The sequence below is a fragment of the Vicia villosa genome, linkage group LG4, assembly GCF_029867415.1.
Source record: "Vicia villosa cultivar HV-30 ecotype Madison, WI linkage group LG4, Vvil1.0, whole genome shotgun sequence".
NCBI classification, from domain to species: Eukaryota; Viridiplantae; Streptophyta; class Magnoliopsida; order Fabales; family Fabaceae; genus Vicia; species Vicia villosa.
Window position 1 is genome coordinate 185,363,382 of NC_081183.1, and position 16,851 is coordinate 185,380,232.

A 16,851-nucleotide genomic window follows, 5' to 3' on the forward strand; every position below is an offset into this window, starting at 1 on the left:
ACGAGAAGATTCGTTGTTTACTAAATTGTCTTTTTTGAAGTGTAGTTTTTTTTATCAAATAGGTTGATTTTAGTGAGTTTGCTATCATCTTTTAATAATTAACTAGTGGGATACCCGTGCGTTTGCACGGATACGGGTGTGTTATGCGCATTTGTTTTTAAAATATAAGAAGAATTTAAAAAAGGAAAAAAATTATCTTATTAAAATAGTTTATTATTTTTAAAAACAATTTAATTTATATATGAGTCATAAATATAATGTTTAAAGATATGAAAATATTTAGATGAACGCTATAATTACGCTATAATTTATTGTATGTAATATTATATTTGTTTTGACATTATTTATTAAAATATTAAAATAAAAAAATTTGTTCCCATTTAAAAAAAAAAAGTTTTTATTAATATTCACTCATTAATTTAAAAATAACAATTGTCATCAATGACATATATTAGTAAAATAATTACATCAATAATATATGGTTCACTTTTCCAAATATTATCTTAAAAGATATTGTATCTTAAATAAAAAATAATTTCAAAATAAAAATATTAATAAAATAAAATATTTTTCCCGTGTTTAGATTAATACATTATTTTAAATATATTTACATTTATTTTCTTTAATTGTAAAAAAAATATAATAACATGTGGGTTCACACTAATTCGGGTCGGAATATACATGCGTTCGTACGAGTACTGGTGTGTTACACATATTTGTTTTTAAAATATAATAAAAATATAAAAAAGAAAAAAATTGATTTACCAAAATAGTTTTTATTTTTAAAAGATAGACATGTTTTGATTTATTTATGGATCATAAATATAATTACACATATAAAAATAATTGGATGAACTGTATATTTTTTTGTATGTAATAATATTATTTTTGTTTTGACATATTTATAAATATATTTGAATTAAAAAATTTGTTCCCATTTTTAAAAAAATATAAATAAAGATTCACTCATTAATTTAAAAATAACATTTGTCATTAATAACATATATTAACATATATTAGTGAGATGATTACATCAATCATATATAATTTCAAAATAAAAATATTATTAGTATGAATAATTAAAAAACAACACATTTTTCCCGTTTTTGGATTGATACATTATTTTAAATATATTCTTTTATTTTATTTAATAATTGTAAAAAATGTAATAACCCGTAGATTCATACAAATTCTGGATTGGATACACGTGCGTCCGCACGGGTACGGGTGTGTTACGCGTATTGAAATTTAAAATATAATAAGAATGAAAAAATAGAAAAACAACATTATTTAACCAAAAAAATCTATTATTTTAAAAAATAAAAACATATATTTATAAATAAAAATAATTTTTCCATGTATTCAAATATTTGGATCAACTATATAATTCTTGTATATAAATATTAATTTTATTTTAACAATACACTTTTAGTATTTGATCACCGGTACACTATTTCTCACATATAAAAATAAAGTTCAATATAAAGTATATAAAATTTTCTTGTATATAAATATATTTGTATCATATATTTTATTATACTATCAATGATAAATAAAGACCATTATGATAAATTTAGATAAGTTCTTAAAAGTAATGATTTTTCTTCCGCTAAAATTATTCCTTGTATTCTTTAATAGTTTAAAAAAATTATTTTCACGGATTTTATAAAATAGTAGTGCTATTTAGTACGGAGCAATTTAAAAAAGAAATGCAAGAATGAATATGTGTCACTATTTTAGTAGTGAATTTTAAATTAATTTTAAATTTAACTTCCTTTTTAATAGAAATAATAAGATTGTGGTGATAATGGATGGTTGAGATCTATTCTTGCATTTCTTGTTTTTTCATTTTCGTACTGATAAGCATTTTTTTTATAAAATCATTGTTAATAAATTTAAAAGTGACACAAATTTTAATCAATTTATCAATTTTAAAAAATAAATATAAAATATTGTATTAAATAAATCATTAAATTATTTAATATTGTATTAAATATGTAAACTCTTCCCTAACTAGTAACAAACCCGTGCGTCCGCACGGGTTCTGGTATGGGACCCGCATTTGTTTCAGATGTATATTTTTTAATAGAAAAATGTCTGGTATCTATTAAAAAAAAATAATTGAATGTATAGAAATATGTCTGGTACCCGTGAAAAAATAATAATTGAATGTATAGAAAAGTGTCTGGTACCCGTGAAAAAATAATAATTAAATGTATAGAAAAATGTCTGGTACCCGTAAAAAAATTAATTAAATTATAGAAAAGTGTCTCGTTAATAATCAATATTTTGATCAATAACTCCATGTTCTAATGTACAAATATTAGTTTTATCAATAACTGCATGTACTCGTGTACCTTAAAAAATATTTCGATCAGCAACTTCATGTCCCGTAATAACCAATATTTTGATCAGTAATTTCATGTCCCGTTAATAATCAATATTTTGATCAGTAATTTCATGTCCCGTTAATAATCAATATTTTGATCAATAACTTCATGTTCCATGTACACAAGATTTAGTAAAACATAATCTTATTTTTGCATCACATTTATACATTAAAACTAACTTAAAAATATTATTAATTTTATTTTAGAAGCATAAATTTTCTTTTATATATATATATATATATATATATATATATATATATATATATATATATATATATATATATATACATATCTCATATCAATTTCAACCAATTATTTTACTTGACTTTTTTACTTTTCATATGCAGTATTTTGATTTATTTAATTGATTATAAGTCGTTGAAAGTAATATCTTTTCAATCTTTATTTTCGAAATTATTACATTTTATTGCATTGGAATGTATTTTGAACCTTAAAATAAAATCATTTATTTTTGTTGGCTAAGTCTATTTTATCACCAAAAAAAACTTTAACATTAAAATTGTTTACTACCAAAATCATTATAATGACTATTATGATAGTAAATGATACTGAATAATAAGAAATTAAATGGTAATTAAATTAATCAAATTATTTGAAATTTATTAGCTACCATATAAATTAATACAAAATATCAATTTTTTTCTGTATAAGTATTATCTTTATATAATTTAATATTAAAATAAATCTTTTAATTATTTATTTATTTTTAAATCTAATTATTTATTTTAATATTTATTTAAAAATGAAAATTCTAACTAAACAATGACCATCATATAATTAATTATTTATTTTTAAACCTAATCTTTTTTTTTGTTACATACCTAATCTTTTATTATTTAATATAAATATTCATCTTCCAATTAAAATTATAACTCTACCATTTATATCATTTAAAAAATTTATGACTTTATTTTTTATTATTTATTGACATTGATTATCTTAAATGCAAATTATAACTCAATCAAAATATGTCAAATAATATATATTGAATTACTTTTTATTTTAAACTACAAATATCCTATATTCTACATCTCAATAAATTCGTTTTAAATGAAAATGATTAAACAATAAATATGAAAATAAATAAATTTTAATAAATAACACATATTTTTATTGTATTTAGATCCCCAAACTATTATTTTTATTTATTTTTATTTGTATTAATTTGTTTTTATTGTAGTCTACATTCTAACGAAAAATTGCACAAAATATTACTATTAAAATTAAATTGATAATATGTACTATTATTTAGTTTGTCGATCATAGTATATTACATAATTCATAAGAAAATATCGTGAGATTTGCAACCAGAAGCCACAATCCCTGCCGAATATAGAATAAATACAAATATAGTTAATATATTGCAGACAAATCATAAGAAATTAAGCAAACAAATAGGATATTTTCCAAAAAAACAACTTATACATAGGAGAATTTGATATTATTCAAATTATAGTGTTCATCAATATGTCTTTTAAAGAGATATTTTTTAATTAAAATAAAATATTACCCATAGTAAACCCTTAGGAAAAACATAAAAAAAAAATCCAAAATTGAGAAAAGAAATGAAATAACAGAGGAGAAATTATAAATTTTCATGATTTGAAGAAGTGAGAAGAAGAAATAAGGTGAGTTTTTAAAAGTTATAGTAAACCCTTAGGAATAACATTAAAAAAATCCAAAATTGAGAAAAGAAATCAAATAACAAAGGAGAATTTACCAATTTTCATGATTTGTAGAAGTGAGGAGAAAAAATAAGGTGAGTTTTTAAAGGTTGGCAGAAGAAGATGAAAAGGGGGAAAATGAGGCTTACCATATTACCTGGTTGATTGTTGAGTTCCATAAAACAGAACCATAATTTGTTGGAAATTATTAATATCTAATAATATTTAATCACCATAGGTGTGTTCCAAAATGACAAGAAAATATCTATGTGAAGTTTGTATTTTGGATATGAAAATAGGCAACACTTCGTGAAGTGTTGCAATAGGCTGTTTGTAGTTTGAATCAGAAATAGGCAACACTTCGTGAAGTGTTGCAGAATGAAAACATGCAACTCTTGGTAAATGTTGCAATAGGCCAAGCATTGTAACTTTTGGAAAAGGAATTGTTTCACGAAGGGTCGCTACCTTATAAACAATACTAAAGTGGCCTATAAAAACCTCATTCTTGATTCAGAAATCAATAACAAAATTGTACATCTGATAAGCCTATTATCTTCACTAAAATTCCAGACACTCTTCGCTACATCCGAGTTTTCGTCGGTCTTACGCAAACTCGATAAAAGGCTGAATTATCCTGGGTATTCCTGCGTTCCAACTCTAAGACATATTGAGAGTGCTTGAAATACTTATAAGGAAAGTGATTTCGTTCACGATTCTAGCCTCGATACATTTGACTTGAATTAATTTTCTAACAATCTTATAAGTATTTCAATAATGGCTATCGAGGTTTCAATTTCAAGCATCGAAGAAAGGAGAAAATAAATCAAATCAAGAATACAAGAAGAATTAGTATCATGAACTCGGGTACGTTTTACCGCTTCTCATAAATATTAAAGCACTTTGAAAATCATAATATCAAGCTTCTAAAAAAAAATTGAAATAATCTAACAATTGATTTTAGAATTTGATTTTCGATTTTGTAATTTTCGGTAATAATTATTCAATATGATTAGAATAGTTTTGAAACCATTTTGTATAGAGATTATTCAAAGTGCCGTAATAAATGTCTTTGAAATTTACTGTAAAATATAATTGCAGTTGTGTGTCTTTGAAATTTAATGTCTTTGAAATTTAGTTCGTTGTTATGTATGTTCTAATAGCCTCCTTTATTAATCTATAAAGTGCCGGTTCGTTTATTTTGAAATAAAGCCAGCATCATACTACAAAGTGTCGGTTCGTTAATTTTGAAACAAAGCCACCATTCTACATACATACTGAGAGACTATTGATTTATAATTGAAAAACTTAAATAAATAAACATATACAGATTTGTTACTTGTATGTTTGAAAGTTTGTGTTAAAGTGGTGGACATAAGGCTTCAAACAATGCATGGCTCTTCTTTGATATTATATATATAATTAATTTATTTTAGAACTATTATGTTAAAGTGTACAACTCTAAATTATCAAATGAATTTTGATTTGAAGCTATATAAATAATCTGTTTATGTTATATAATATGGATTGGTGGATTTATTTTCTACACAAATGACAAGAGATTTGTTGTAGTCAAATCTATTTATATATTTTTGTCTGAATAATAAATATGAAATAAAATGTTAAATATGGAAATAGCATGTTTATATTAAATAAAATTTATTATAAGAAATATGAATATTATTCAAAGATAGTTCATAATGTCTCTGAAATTTGAGTCTTATGTAACTATTAAATTCTGAGATGTGGAATTTTAAGAATCTTATCAAGGAGGATAAGAAATTTCGAAGAACCTCATGAGGATTGTTGAAAAATAAATCGAAAGTTCGTCAATGAATGTTGAAAACAAATCGAACTTAGAATAAGCAAAGTCTGAAAGGCTAAGGATATAAGACCGAACAAAATCACTTTTCGACTTATTTCGCTTGTGTAGAAGAAAATAGTGAGAGTTTTGTTTGTGATGTTCTTATTCTTCAAGTGGAAGACGATTCTAAGCCTTATAAGGAAGCAGTAGCTTCAAAGGAATCTATTTTTGGAATAATGATATCCAAGATGAAATAGATTCAATAATGTCAAACCATACTTGGAACTTGTCGATCTACTTAAAAGATCAAAATTCATTGGATGCAAATGGATGTTTAGAAGAAAGTATCATAGTGATGGTACATTAAAAATCTACAAGGATTGATTAGTAACCAAGGGTTTTAGACAAAATAAAGATGTTGATTATTTTGACACATGTGCACTAGAAGCAAGCATAATGAAAATTATAGTTTTGTTTGCATTAGCTTCATCAAATAAATGTCAAAGGACATTCCTAAATAGAAATCTCAATGAGGAGATTTATATGGAGCAATCAGAATGTTATATAGTTCCTACTGATGAACAAAAAGGTGTATAAGCTTGTTAAATCCTTGTATGGATTAAAACAAGCACCGAAACAAAGACATTAAAAGTTTGAATTTGTCATTGTAAGATTCTCTGATTAAGGAGGAGACACACAAACTAAAGGGGAGACACACAAACTAAAGGGGAGACACACAAGTTAGAGGGAGAATTTTCAATCTTATCAAAACAAGAATTCAAAGAGTTTGTCATCATCAAAAAGGGGGAGATTGTGAAATTATATATTATATTTAGTTTTGATGAAGACAAAGATTATCAAAGAAGAAAAGGTTCAAAAGTGTCATGCACATCAACGATGTAGTTGATCAAGAAGGTTGAACATAGAAGTTCAAAAGAATATTTGAGAGAAGTGAACATAACTAAGGTACTCATTGCAATTCATACTATTTATTTTAAATTGCTCATAGTTTTATCTCTCACTTCATCTAAAAACCTTCTTGCATTATCATGCATGATCATCTAAAAACCTTCTTCATCTAATTCTTGTGATAAGTGTTTGTACGCAAAGTTGTGTAAGAATATTATGATATTCCTTTGTCTCTATGTTGATTACATGTTGATCATTATCAAAAAAAAAAATGAATGGAATCTTAGAAACAGATAGGTTTCTAACTTCCACAACCAAGATAAAAATCTTGAAATAGTGGACAGTCTTTTCGATCAAAGTAAAGCGAAAGAGTGGGGGTTTAAAACATAGTTAAACACACTATATTGAGAAAACTTCCACATTCAAGATGAAATATCTTAGACTAATTGACACTCTTTTGGGGATCAAAGTAATGCAAAAATAGTGGGGGTTATGAACTTAGTCAAATACACTTTGTTGAGAAAGTTCTTGATAAGTTCAAACTTTCATGTTTCAAAAAGTGAATATTCAATTTGATCTTAGTGTCAAAATGATGATGGGAGAGCTATGGCTATATTAGAATACACAAGTGAAATTGGTTTTCTAATGCAATGTACTATATACGATATAGCAGTTGCAAATAGTAAATGAGTAGATTTACTAGCAATCCAAATGGTGAGCACTCGAAGGACATCACAAGGATTTTGATTATCTTTTAAAACCAAATCTTGACCTCCATTATGGTAGGTTTCTTGCCATATTAGAAGGATATACCAATATGAGTTGGATATCGAGTGTTGGAGATCATATATTTACAACTAAGTGGATATTTACATTATTTGGGGGTGAGATTTCTTGGAAGAGCAAGAAACAAGCATACTTCACTATCTTGACCATGGAGCCATGGTGTGTGGATCTCGCTTCCACTGGTCAAAGAAGTTAAATGGTTGAGGGACCTTCTTTCAGAAGTTCCATTGGCTAAACACAATGTTTCAAAGGTGATAACACAATGTGTTAGTCAAGCCAATTTAACAAGAGAATTCAGATAAGTGTAAAATAAAAAGTCTGGGCACTGAGACCTTAGACATTCGTGAGAAAATTGATTAAAGATGTAATCATTTACTCGCATATATACGATCGATCTATAATTTGGGGAAATTCATTTACTAAGCCACTTGCCAGAGACTTAGTAAAAAAAAACAACCTCGAGAGGTATGAGGTTGAAACTCCTTGAGTAAGAGTTTCGACAGCGGCGACAACCCAATCTTACGTTAACAGAACATTAACCTCAAGATTTTTAATGGGTAACAACAAGTCGTTGATTTGGATAATTGTCAAACATTTCGTGATAATGTTGACCTTAAAAATGAGGGTTGAGTTTTCTTTTAAACTCTTAATGAAGTTCAATACCGAGGGTACGTGTCTCATGGAAAATGACACAATATGAACTTCACCTATGTGAATTTTGAGATGGTGCCGTCTTAAAGTGAGAGTTGGAGTTTCTCTCATGAAAATTCATGAAGAACAGGAAAAGCACATGGCCATAAATAGTGGTAGGCGAGAAATGTAGGCGAAGAACCCTTAAAGAATGTGTGTAACGTAACGCCGGTATAATCATATGGATTAATGGTTTAAAAGCATTGCTACCTAATATTCCGATTAGACTTTGCGTTATCCTTACTAAGATTAAGTTTAAAATCGAAAGATACTTAATTGTATTAACATTCTTTGTTTCCTTTTTTCTGGAATTGATCTTGTCATTATTAGAACAAGTGGGGGATTGTTGGAAATTATTAATATCTAATAATATTTAATCACCATAGGTGTGTTCCAAAATGACAAGAAAATATCTATGTGAAGTTTGTATTTTGGATATGAAAATAGGCAACACTTCGTGAAGTGTTGCAATAGGCTGTTTGTAGTTTGAATCAGAAATAGGCAACACTTCGTGAAGTGTTGCAGAATGAAAACATGCAACTCTTGGTAAATGTTGCAATAGGCCAAGCATTGTAACTTTTGAAAAAGGAATTGTTTCACGAAGGGTCGCTACCTTATAAACAATACTAAAGTGGCCTATAAAAACCTCATTCTTGATTCAGAAATCAATAACAAAATTGTACATCTGATAAGCCTATTATCTTCACTAAAATTCCAGACACTCTTCGCTACATCCGAGTTTTCGTCGGTCTTACTGACCGGTAAAATAGCAAGTGTACTATTTTTACCGATGTAGTAATAATGGGATTAATCCCCAAGTATCGAACTCACGGACTGCGTAGGAAATATAAGTTATCGTAACGATTCAATTGAACAAAAGAACATGGGGGTTTTGTTGTTTGTTTGGAAATAACGATAAATGATAACAAATTAATAGAAAGCGTAAAAATGACTTTAAAACAGTATGAGAAATTATGCTAGGGTCAAGTGTATGAATTGCCTTGCAACAACCTTTAATCCTTGTTTACGAAATATCAGTGTACATGAATTATTACCGAATCTCAAGAGTTATCTTCCCTAATTCCTTAGCGGAAAACCTTTTGATACTGTCTTGTATCCTAATTCCTTAGCAATTCAAGAAGTGATCAAGCGTAATATAATTTATCAAGATTATTACGGTTACTACGGAGAATCCTCATTCCTAAGCAATAACAACCGTAATATTATTGTGCAAACAACGATAAGGTGGTTTGTCCGACCTAACCCTTAACCGTAAATCAAAAATCTATTTGTCCAATAGATAAAGCAATAAGCACTTTGCACAATCAAATAAGTTCACACACATAACAATTTCATAACATAAAGGAAATTAGGTTCATTACAATAGCAATTCAGGGACACCCCCTAACAAGTAATAGTTTAGTTACTCATGGCAATTGTCAAAATAACAGAATTTAAGGATGAAGACATTACAATAAGATGAATAGGAATTGATCTTCAATCGCGGATGCTCTTGAAGATTTCTTCGCTTCAAACCCTAGTGCTTCCAATCCTTCTTTTCACATTCTCCGACCGTCAAAAAGTGATTTTCTTCTTTCCAAACAGTGACTAAATACCTCACAGCAAATATTCTCATACGAAAAGTCCATCATACCCTTACTTAAGTGACAAATTTCATAAGTTAAAAATCAGAATTTTTCTGCGCACATGTCTGACACGGCCGTGTCATGGGACACGGGTGGCCGTGTCAGACCCCTGACTTCTTGGTTCTAAGATTTCTCAACTTTTTCTCTTCAGCATGTCTGACACGGCCGTGTCATGGGACACGGGTGGCAGTGTCACAACTCTGTCTTCTTGGTTTTCATATTTTCAAGTTCTTCTCTTCAGCAAGTCTGACACGGCCGTGTCCCATGACACGGGTGGCCGTGTCACAGCTCTGTCTCACCAAAATTCACTTTTTCTTGTCTCGAATCATGCCCTGTATCTGCATAACTTAAAACACTACCAACACAAGATCAAAAGCAATGGAAAAACAACAAAAACTAGAAAAAGTAACACACCAAATTCAAATACAAAGGTAAACAAAACTAATTAAGAACTAGACTAAAACGACTTAAAATACCACCGAATGAAGTGCTTTTCCATTGATTCGAACATAGGAACAAGGTGAAATTGGTGGCCGATCACAACCCCAAACTTAGCTCATTACTTGTCCTCAAGTGATGGACGAGAAAACAAGAGGACACCTATGAATTTTTCTTATTCTCCACAACACAACTGATGCTTCCACACTTGATAATTACTTCGTGTCAAAGTGTTCGATCCCCCTCCCCGAACTTTTCCGTTGTACTTCAATTTTGACTCATTCTTTTACCTGCAAGCTCAATCACACTCTCACAACTTCTCTCGGGGTTAAGTGTTTCACTCGCTCATCAAGGCATACATATCTACTCTTTGTTTTGTAAACATTCTAACATACTTCCTCAATATCAACAACACACACTTTTAGAGGACTTATGGGTTGTAATGGGGCTTGGGGTAGGTAGGATAAACAAAGAAAGTAGGTACTATGGTTTATGGTTCGGTATTAACTAATTAGTCCGATATCTTTTTGCACATTACATCATGTTTGGGGTGTTTAGCGCTTTTTCGCTTTCCGGACTCTTAACTTCTTTACATGATGGCAAGTGTGTATCGAAATCATTTTTTTCTCTTTTTTTTTTCACAACACATCTCTTTTCATGTGTTCTTTTTTTTCTTTTCTTTTTCACACTTGCCTCATTCTTTTGTCACCGGACTTGGTTACCCCAAACATAACTTTTTCTATCGGACTCGGACTTATAGTTAACACCAAAAATAAAGGAAACAAAAGGGATTGTGAATACGAAAAAGAAAACATGGATGATGGTTTAAGATGGTTACAAAGGATGATAAACAACAAGGTTGGGTGCGAAAGGCTCAGGGTTAAAGAGAAAAATAAATAAATGCCTCAGTGTGTGTGATCGATGTGTGTACTATATGAAGAACAAATGCAAAATTAGAGTGATGATGCCATACCCGATGCTCTCTCATGATGAATTGAAGTGTTTGGCTTTATATATCCTCACAGGTTTGGCATTGCATACAGGTTCAAAAATGGTCTCCATTTTTTACAACTTCATGTCCGGTTCGGGTTGCTCTAAACTCATTCACTTGGCACCATCAAGTTGCGTCTAGCATTTTTCTCCAGTTGTGCCAACTTTCACAGGTGTCCCGGATGCCAATTTAAGATGCGTCTTTTCCCCTTTTCACCTTAATTCCCATGATACTTTCCTCTGGAATCACATTCATCCTGGTGCACAGAAAACTCAAAACACACATAAAATAAGGAAATAACAAAAACGGAAATAACATAAAATAACTTAAAACGAAAGAACCTCCCCCACACTTGGACTTAACATTGTCCTCAATGTATAAGCAAGCATAAGGGAGACTTACAGTGCTCACTGAGGCGGAGGTGGAGGGTTGATAGGGGGCCCACCATAAAGAAAATGAAATTTCACCAAAAATCAGCGCCCCTGCCTGACACGACCGTGTCACGTGACACGGGTGGCCGTGTCAGGACTCTGCCTTCCTTCCAAAAAAGAGTTTCAAAAATAAAATCCTCCAGGGTTTGTGACACGGCCGTGTCACAGGACACGGGTGCCCGTGTCAGACCCCTGAATTCCTCCAAATTGAATTGTTTTCTCAACTCGTTTCTCGTTTCGCAAGAGACACACTGTTTGTACCTACATAATAAAATGCAAAAACATATAAAACTTATTAAAAAGAAATCCCGTGGGTTGCCTCCCACGAAGCGCTTCGTTTAACGTCGCATGGCTCGACGGTCCATTATCCTTTATTAGGGAGGGTACTTCCTCCTCCAAACCTGGTTGCTTGTCACCTCCGCAACCACGAACTCAGGAAGACGAAAAGCATGGACCACTTTTCTCTTCAAATCATTACCCACCTTCATCTCCTCACCTTGATTTTCCTCTTTCTTCTTCTTCTTAACTTTTTGAATGAACTTAGGAATTATGACAGATGCATGCGATAAAGTCACCTCACAGACTATGCTTGAGACTTTTTCTAGGAGAGGTTTTGGACCTTTGCTCTCTCCTTCAGTTTTAATTGTTCCAACCGAAAGTTTATTATTTCCATCTGCACTATGCTTATTGACTTCCAACACCTTCAATGTTACCTCTTCATCAAATGACTTTACCGTCAGTGTCCCTTTCTCAATATCAAAATTGCAGCGACTAGTAAGCAAAAATGGTCGACCGAGAAGGATAGGAGTTTCTTCATCTTCGGGAATGTCCATGATGTGGAAATCAACTGGAAAGATAAACTTACCGATCTCTACTAATACATCTTCAGCTATACCATATGACTGCTTAATGGTGTGATCAGCAAATTTCAATTTTGTCTCACTCTCGCTTATCTTTCCAATGTCAAGCTTTTTGAAAATAGACAATGGCATTAAACTTACACTAGAACCAGAATCAATTAGCACCTTCTTGAACGTTCTATCATTGATAGTGCAAGGAATTGCCACTGCTCCAGGGTCTTTCTTCTTGGTTGGAATCCTCCTTTCTGGCGAGACTCTACCACACTTTTCGATTCTAACTTTCAGCTCATCTCCCACTTGTTTCTTCTTAGAAATTACCTCTTTCATAAATTTCTTGTACAAAGGCATATTCTCAAGTGCTTCAAAGAAAGGCAAGTTAATCTCTAACTTCTTGAACATTGCAGCAAACTTCTCAAAATCCTTCTCTTTCGAATCCTTCTTGGCCACTCTAGAAGGGAATGGTAATTTGACCACCGGTTTAGTTTCTTTCTTATTTTTCTCTTCCAGCGGCTTAACTGGTGATATCACTACTTCAGGCTCTTTCGGATTTTCTCTCACTTCTAGATCTACCTCTATGACTAAGTTGTCATCTATTTCCTCTTCTTCTTCAGGTTTTGATCTCCTCAGACTTCTTGTTGAGATGACATTCACATTCTGATGCTCCCTTGGGTTTGTAACCGTTCCACTAGGTAAGGCACCTTGTGGTTGAGCATTGGCGAGTTTTTGTGCTATCTGACTCATCTGAACCTCAAGATTTTTTATGGATGCACCCGTGTTTCGAAAATTACTCCTTGTTTCTTCTTGAAACTGAGAGCTTTGAGCTGCCATTTTTTCGATGGCAATCTCCCAATTTGCTTTTCTGGGGGCCTGTTGCTGAGGTTGTTGATAATGTTGTTGAGGAGGTCTATACTGTTGCTGCGACTGCTTACCTTGATATGGAATAACCTCTTGTTTAGGAGCATTCCCCGTTTGATCCTTCCATGAAAAATTTGGATGATTTTTCCACCCCGGATTGTAGGTATTTGAGTAGGGGTTGTTTTGCTTCAAGAACTTTATTTCCTCCACTTGCTGAGCTGTAGCAACACACTGAACAGTAAAATGAGGTCCTCCACATATTTCACACCCCACCGGTTGACTTGCTTGAGCCGGTTGAACTTGTGCTACTGTTTGTTTTTCAAGACCCATCTGTTTCAATCTCCGCTCAACTTCCGCAGCTACCTGATCTTCTATTTTCACAACTTGCGTTGACAATTTCATATCCACTAATCCTTCAGGTTGGCTAACACTACGGTCATATAACTCCAAGTGTTCATTGGCCGCAATAGCTTCTATGATTTTTTTAACACCAGTGGCTGTTGAAAAGTTGGATGAGCCACCAGCTGCAGTGTCAATCAATTGCTTAGTCTTCATTTTAAGACCATTCAGAAAATTCTGCATTTGTTCAGTGACATCCATGTTGTGAGTTGGGCATGCCACCAACAACCTCTTGAATCTCTTATAAGCATCTCCAAGTGATTCTCCTTCCTTCTGTTTAAAATTAACAATATCATACCTCTTACGGATATAAACAGCAGTGGGAAAATACTCATTCAGAAAGGTTGACTCCATTTGTTGCCATGTGGTAATACTCCCAGCAGGTAATGAGTAGAACCACTCTTCAGCGTCATCCGCTAACGTGAATGGAAACATAACCAACTTCTTGGCTTCTTCAGAGTGTCCTTCTATCTTCAGAGATGTTGTCATAGTAAGGAACCTTTGTAAATGCTTATTAGCATCTTCATTTATTCTTCCTGAAAATGGTTTCTTCTCCAGCTGTCGAATCGTTGCTGGGTGTAGCTGAAAGTGAGCAACATCGACCGGTTGATTTACAATTGTCATCCGGCCAGCTGGTGCATTTGCTCCACCATAATCACCTAACAACCTTTCTACGGGAGCTGCCATCGTTTCAGCCTCCGAATCTGAATGCTCAAAATGAATAGAGAGAATTTCCTCGTTATCAGATTCCGAAGTTGTCAGAATGTCTTCTAATGCTTCCAGTCGTTCTTGCTTCGCTTTTCGAAGCCTAGCTCGCAATGATCGTTCTGGTTCTGCGTCAAAAATAAATTCTGCTGAGGCTTTACCTCGCATACAAAGGTTAGACGATTATAAGTAATAAGCAAATAAAAATAAAAATTTTAGTTGCAGAGCAACAAAAATTCAATTGAACTATTTTTTAACTTATAATTTGGCAGTCCCCGGCAACGGCGCCAAAAACTTGACCGGTAAAATAGCAAGTGTACTATTTTTACCGATGTAGTAATAATGGGATTAATCCCCAAGTATCGAACTCACGGACTGCGTAGGAAATATAAGTTATCGTAACGATTCAATTGAACAAAAGAACATGGGGGTTTTGTTGTTTGTTTGGAAATAACGATAAATGATAACAAATTAATAGAAAGCGTAAAAATGACTTTAAAACAGTATGAGAAATTATGCTAGGGTCAAGTGTATGAATTGCCTTGCAACAACCTTTAATCCTTGTTTACGAAATATCAGTGTACATGAATTATTACCGAATCTCAAGAGTTATCTTCCCTAATTCCTTAGCGGAAAACCTTTTGATACTGTCTTGTATCCTAATTCCTTAGCAATTCAAGAAGTGATCAAGCGTAATATAATTTATCAAGATTATTACGGTTACTACGGAGAATCCTCATTCCTAAGCAATAACAACCGTAATATTATTGTGCAAACAACGATAAGGTGGTTTGTCCGACCTAACCCTTAACCGTAAATCAAAAATCTATTTGTCCAATAGATAAAGCAATAAGCACTTTGCACAATCAAATAAGTTCACACACATAACAATTTCATAACATAAAGGAAATTAGGTTCATTACAATAGCAATTCAGGGACACCCCCTAACAAGTAATAGTTTAGTTACTCATGGCAATTGTCAAAATAACAGAATTTAAGGATGAAGACATTACAATAAGATGAATAGGAATTGATCTTCAATCGCGGATGCTCTTGAAGATTTCTTCGCTTCAAACCCTAGTGCTTCCAATCCTTCTTTTCACATTCTCCGACCGTCAAAAAGTGTTTTTCTTCTTTCCAAACAGTGACTAAATACCTCACAGCAAATATTCTCATACGAAAAGTCCATCATACCCTTACTTAAGTGACAGATTTCATAAGTTAAAAATCAGAATTTTTCTGCGCACATGTCTGACACGGCCGTGTCATGGGACACGGGTGGCCGTGTCAGACCCCTGACTTCTTGGTTCTAAGATTTCTCAACTTTTTCTCTTCAGCATGTCTGACACGGCCGTGTCATGGGACACGGGTGGCAGTGTCACAACTCTGTCTTCTTGGTTTTCATATTTTCAAGTTCTTCTCTTCAGCAAGTCTGACACGGCCGTGTCCCATGACACGGGTGGCCGTGTCACAGCTCTGTCTCACCAAAATTCACTTTTTCTTGTCTCGAATCATGCCCTGTATCTGCATAACTTAAAACACTACCAACACAAGATCAAAAGCAATGGAAAAACAACAAAAACTAGAAAAAGTAACACACCAAATTCAAATACAAAGGTAAACAAAACTAATTAAGAACTAGACTAAAACGACTTAAAATACCACCGAATGAAGTGCTTTTCCATTGATTCGAACATAGGAACAAGGTGAAATTGGTGGCCGATCACTTACGCAAACTCGATAAAAGGCTGAATTATCCTGGGTATTCCTGCGTTCCAACTCTAAGACATATTGAGAGTGCTTGAAATACTTATAAGGAAAGTGATTTCGTTCACGATTCTAGCCTCGATACATTTGACTTGAATTAATTTTCTAACATAATTCCTATTCTCACAAATTCCAACCTTTCATCCCATAATGTTGTAATCTTATGCAACAAAAAAAATTGATCTTTCATAAAGGATAAAACTCATGTCTGAAAAGAAAAATATAAATCATACAAAAATTCAGATTTGGATTTATACGAAATAGAAAAGTGAGTAAGATCTCTTCATCATCACTCTGTATCAACAAAAAAACCCAAGATCTGAGGAATAAGAACATATCTGAAACGAAAACCATAAAAATAATGTTAGTGATGTTGAATAAATAAAAGATGAAACAGTTAAAAACAAAAACCATAAGAATTTGTATCTTATACTTTTAAAGATTTTAACTTTTACAAATCTTAATGTGAATCATTGAAACATTTTGTTGTGTTGACT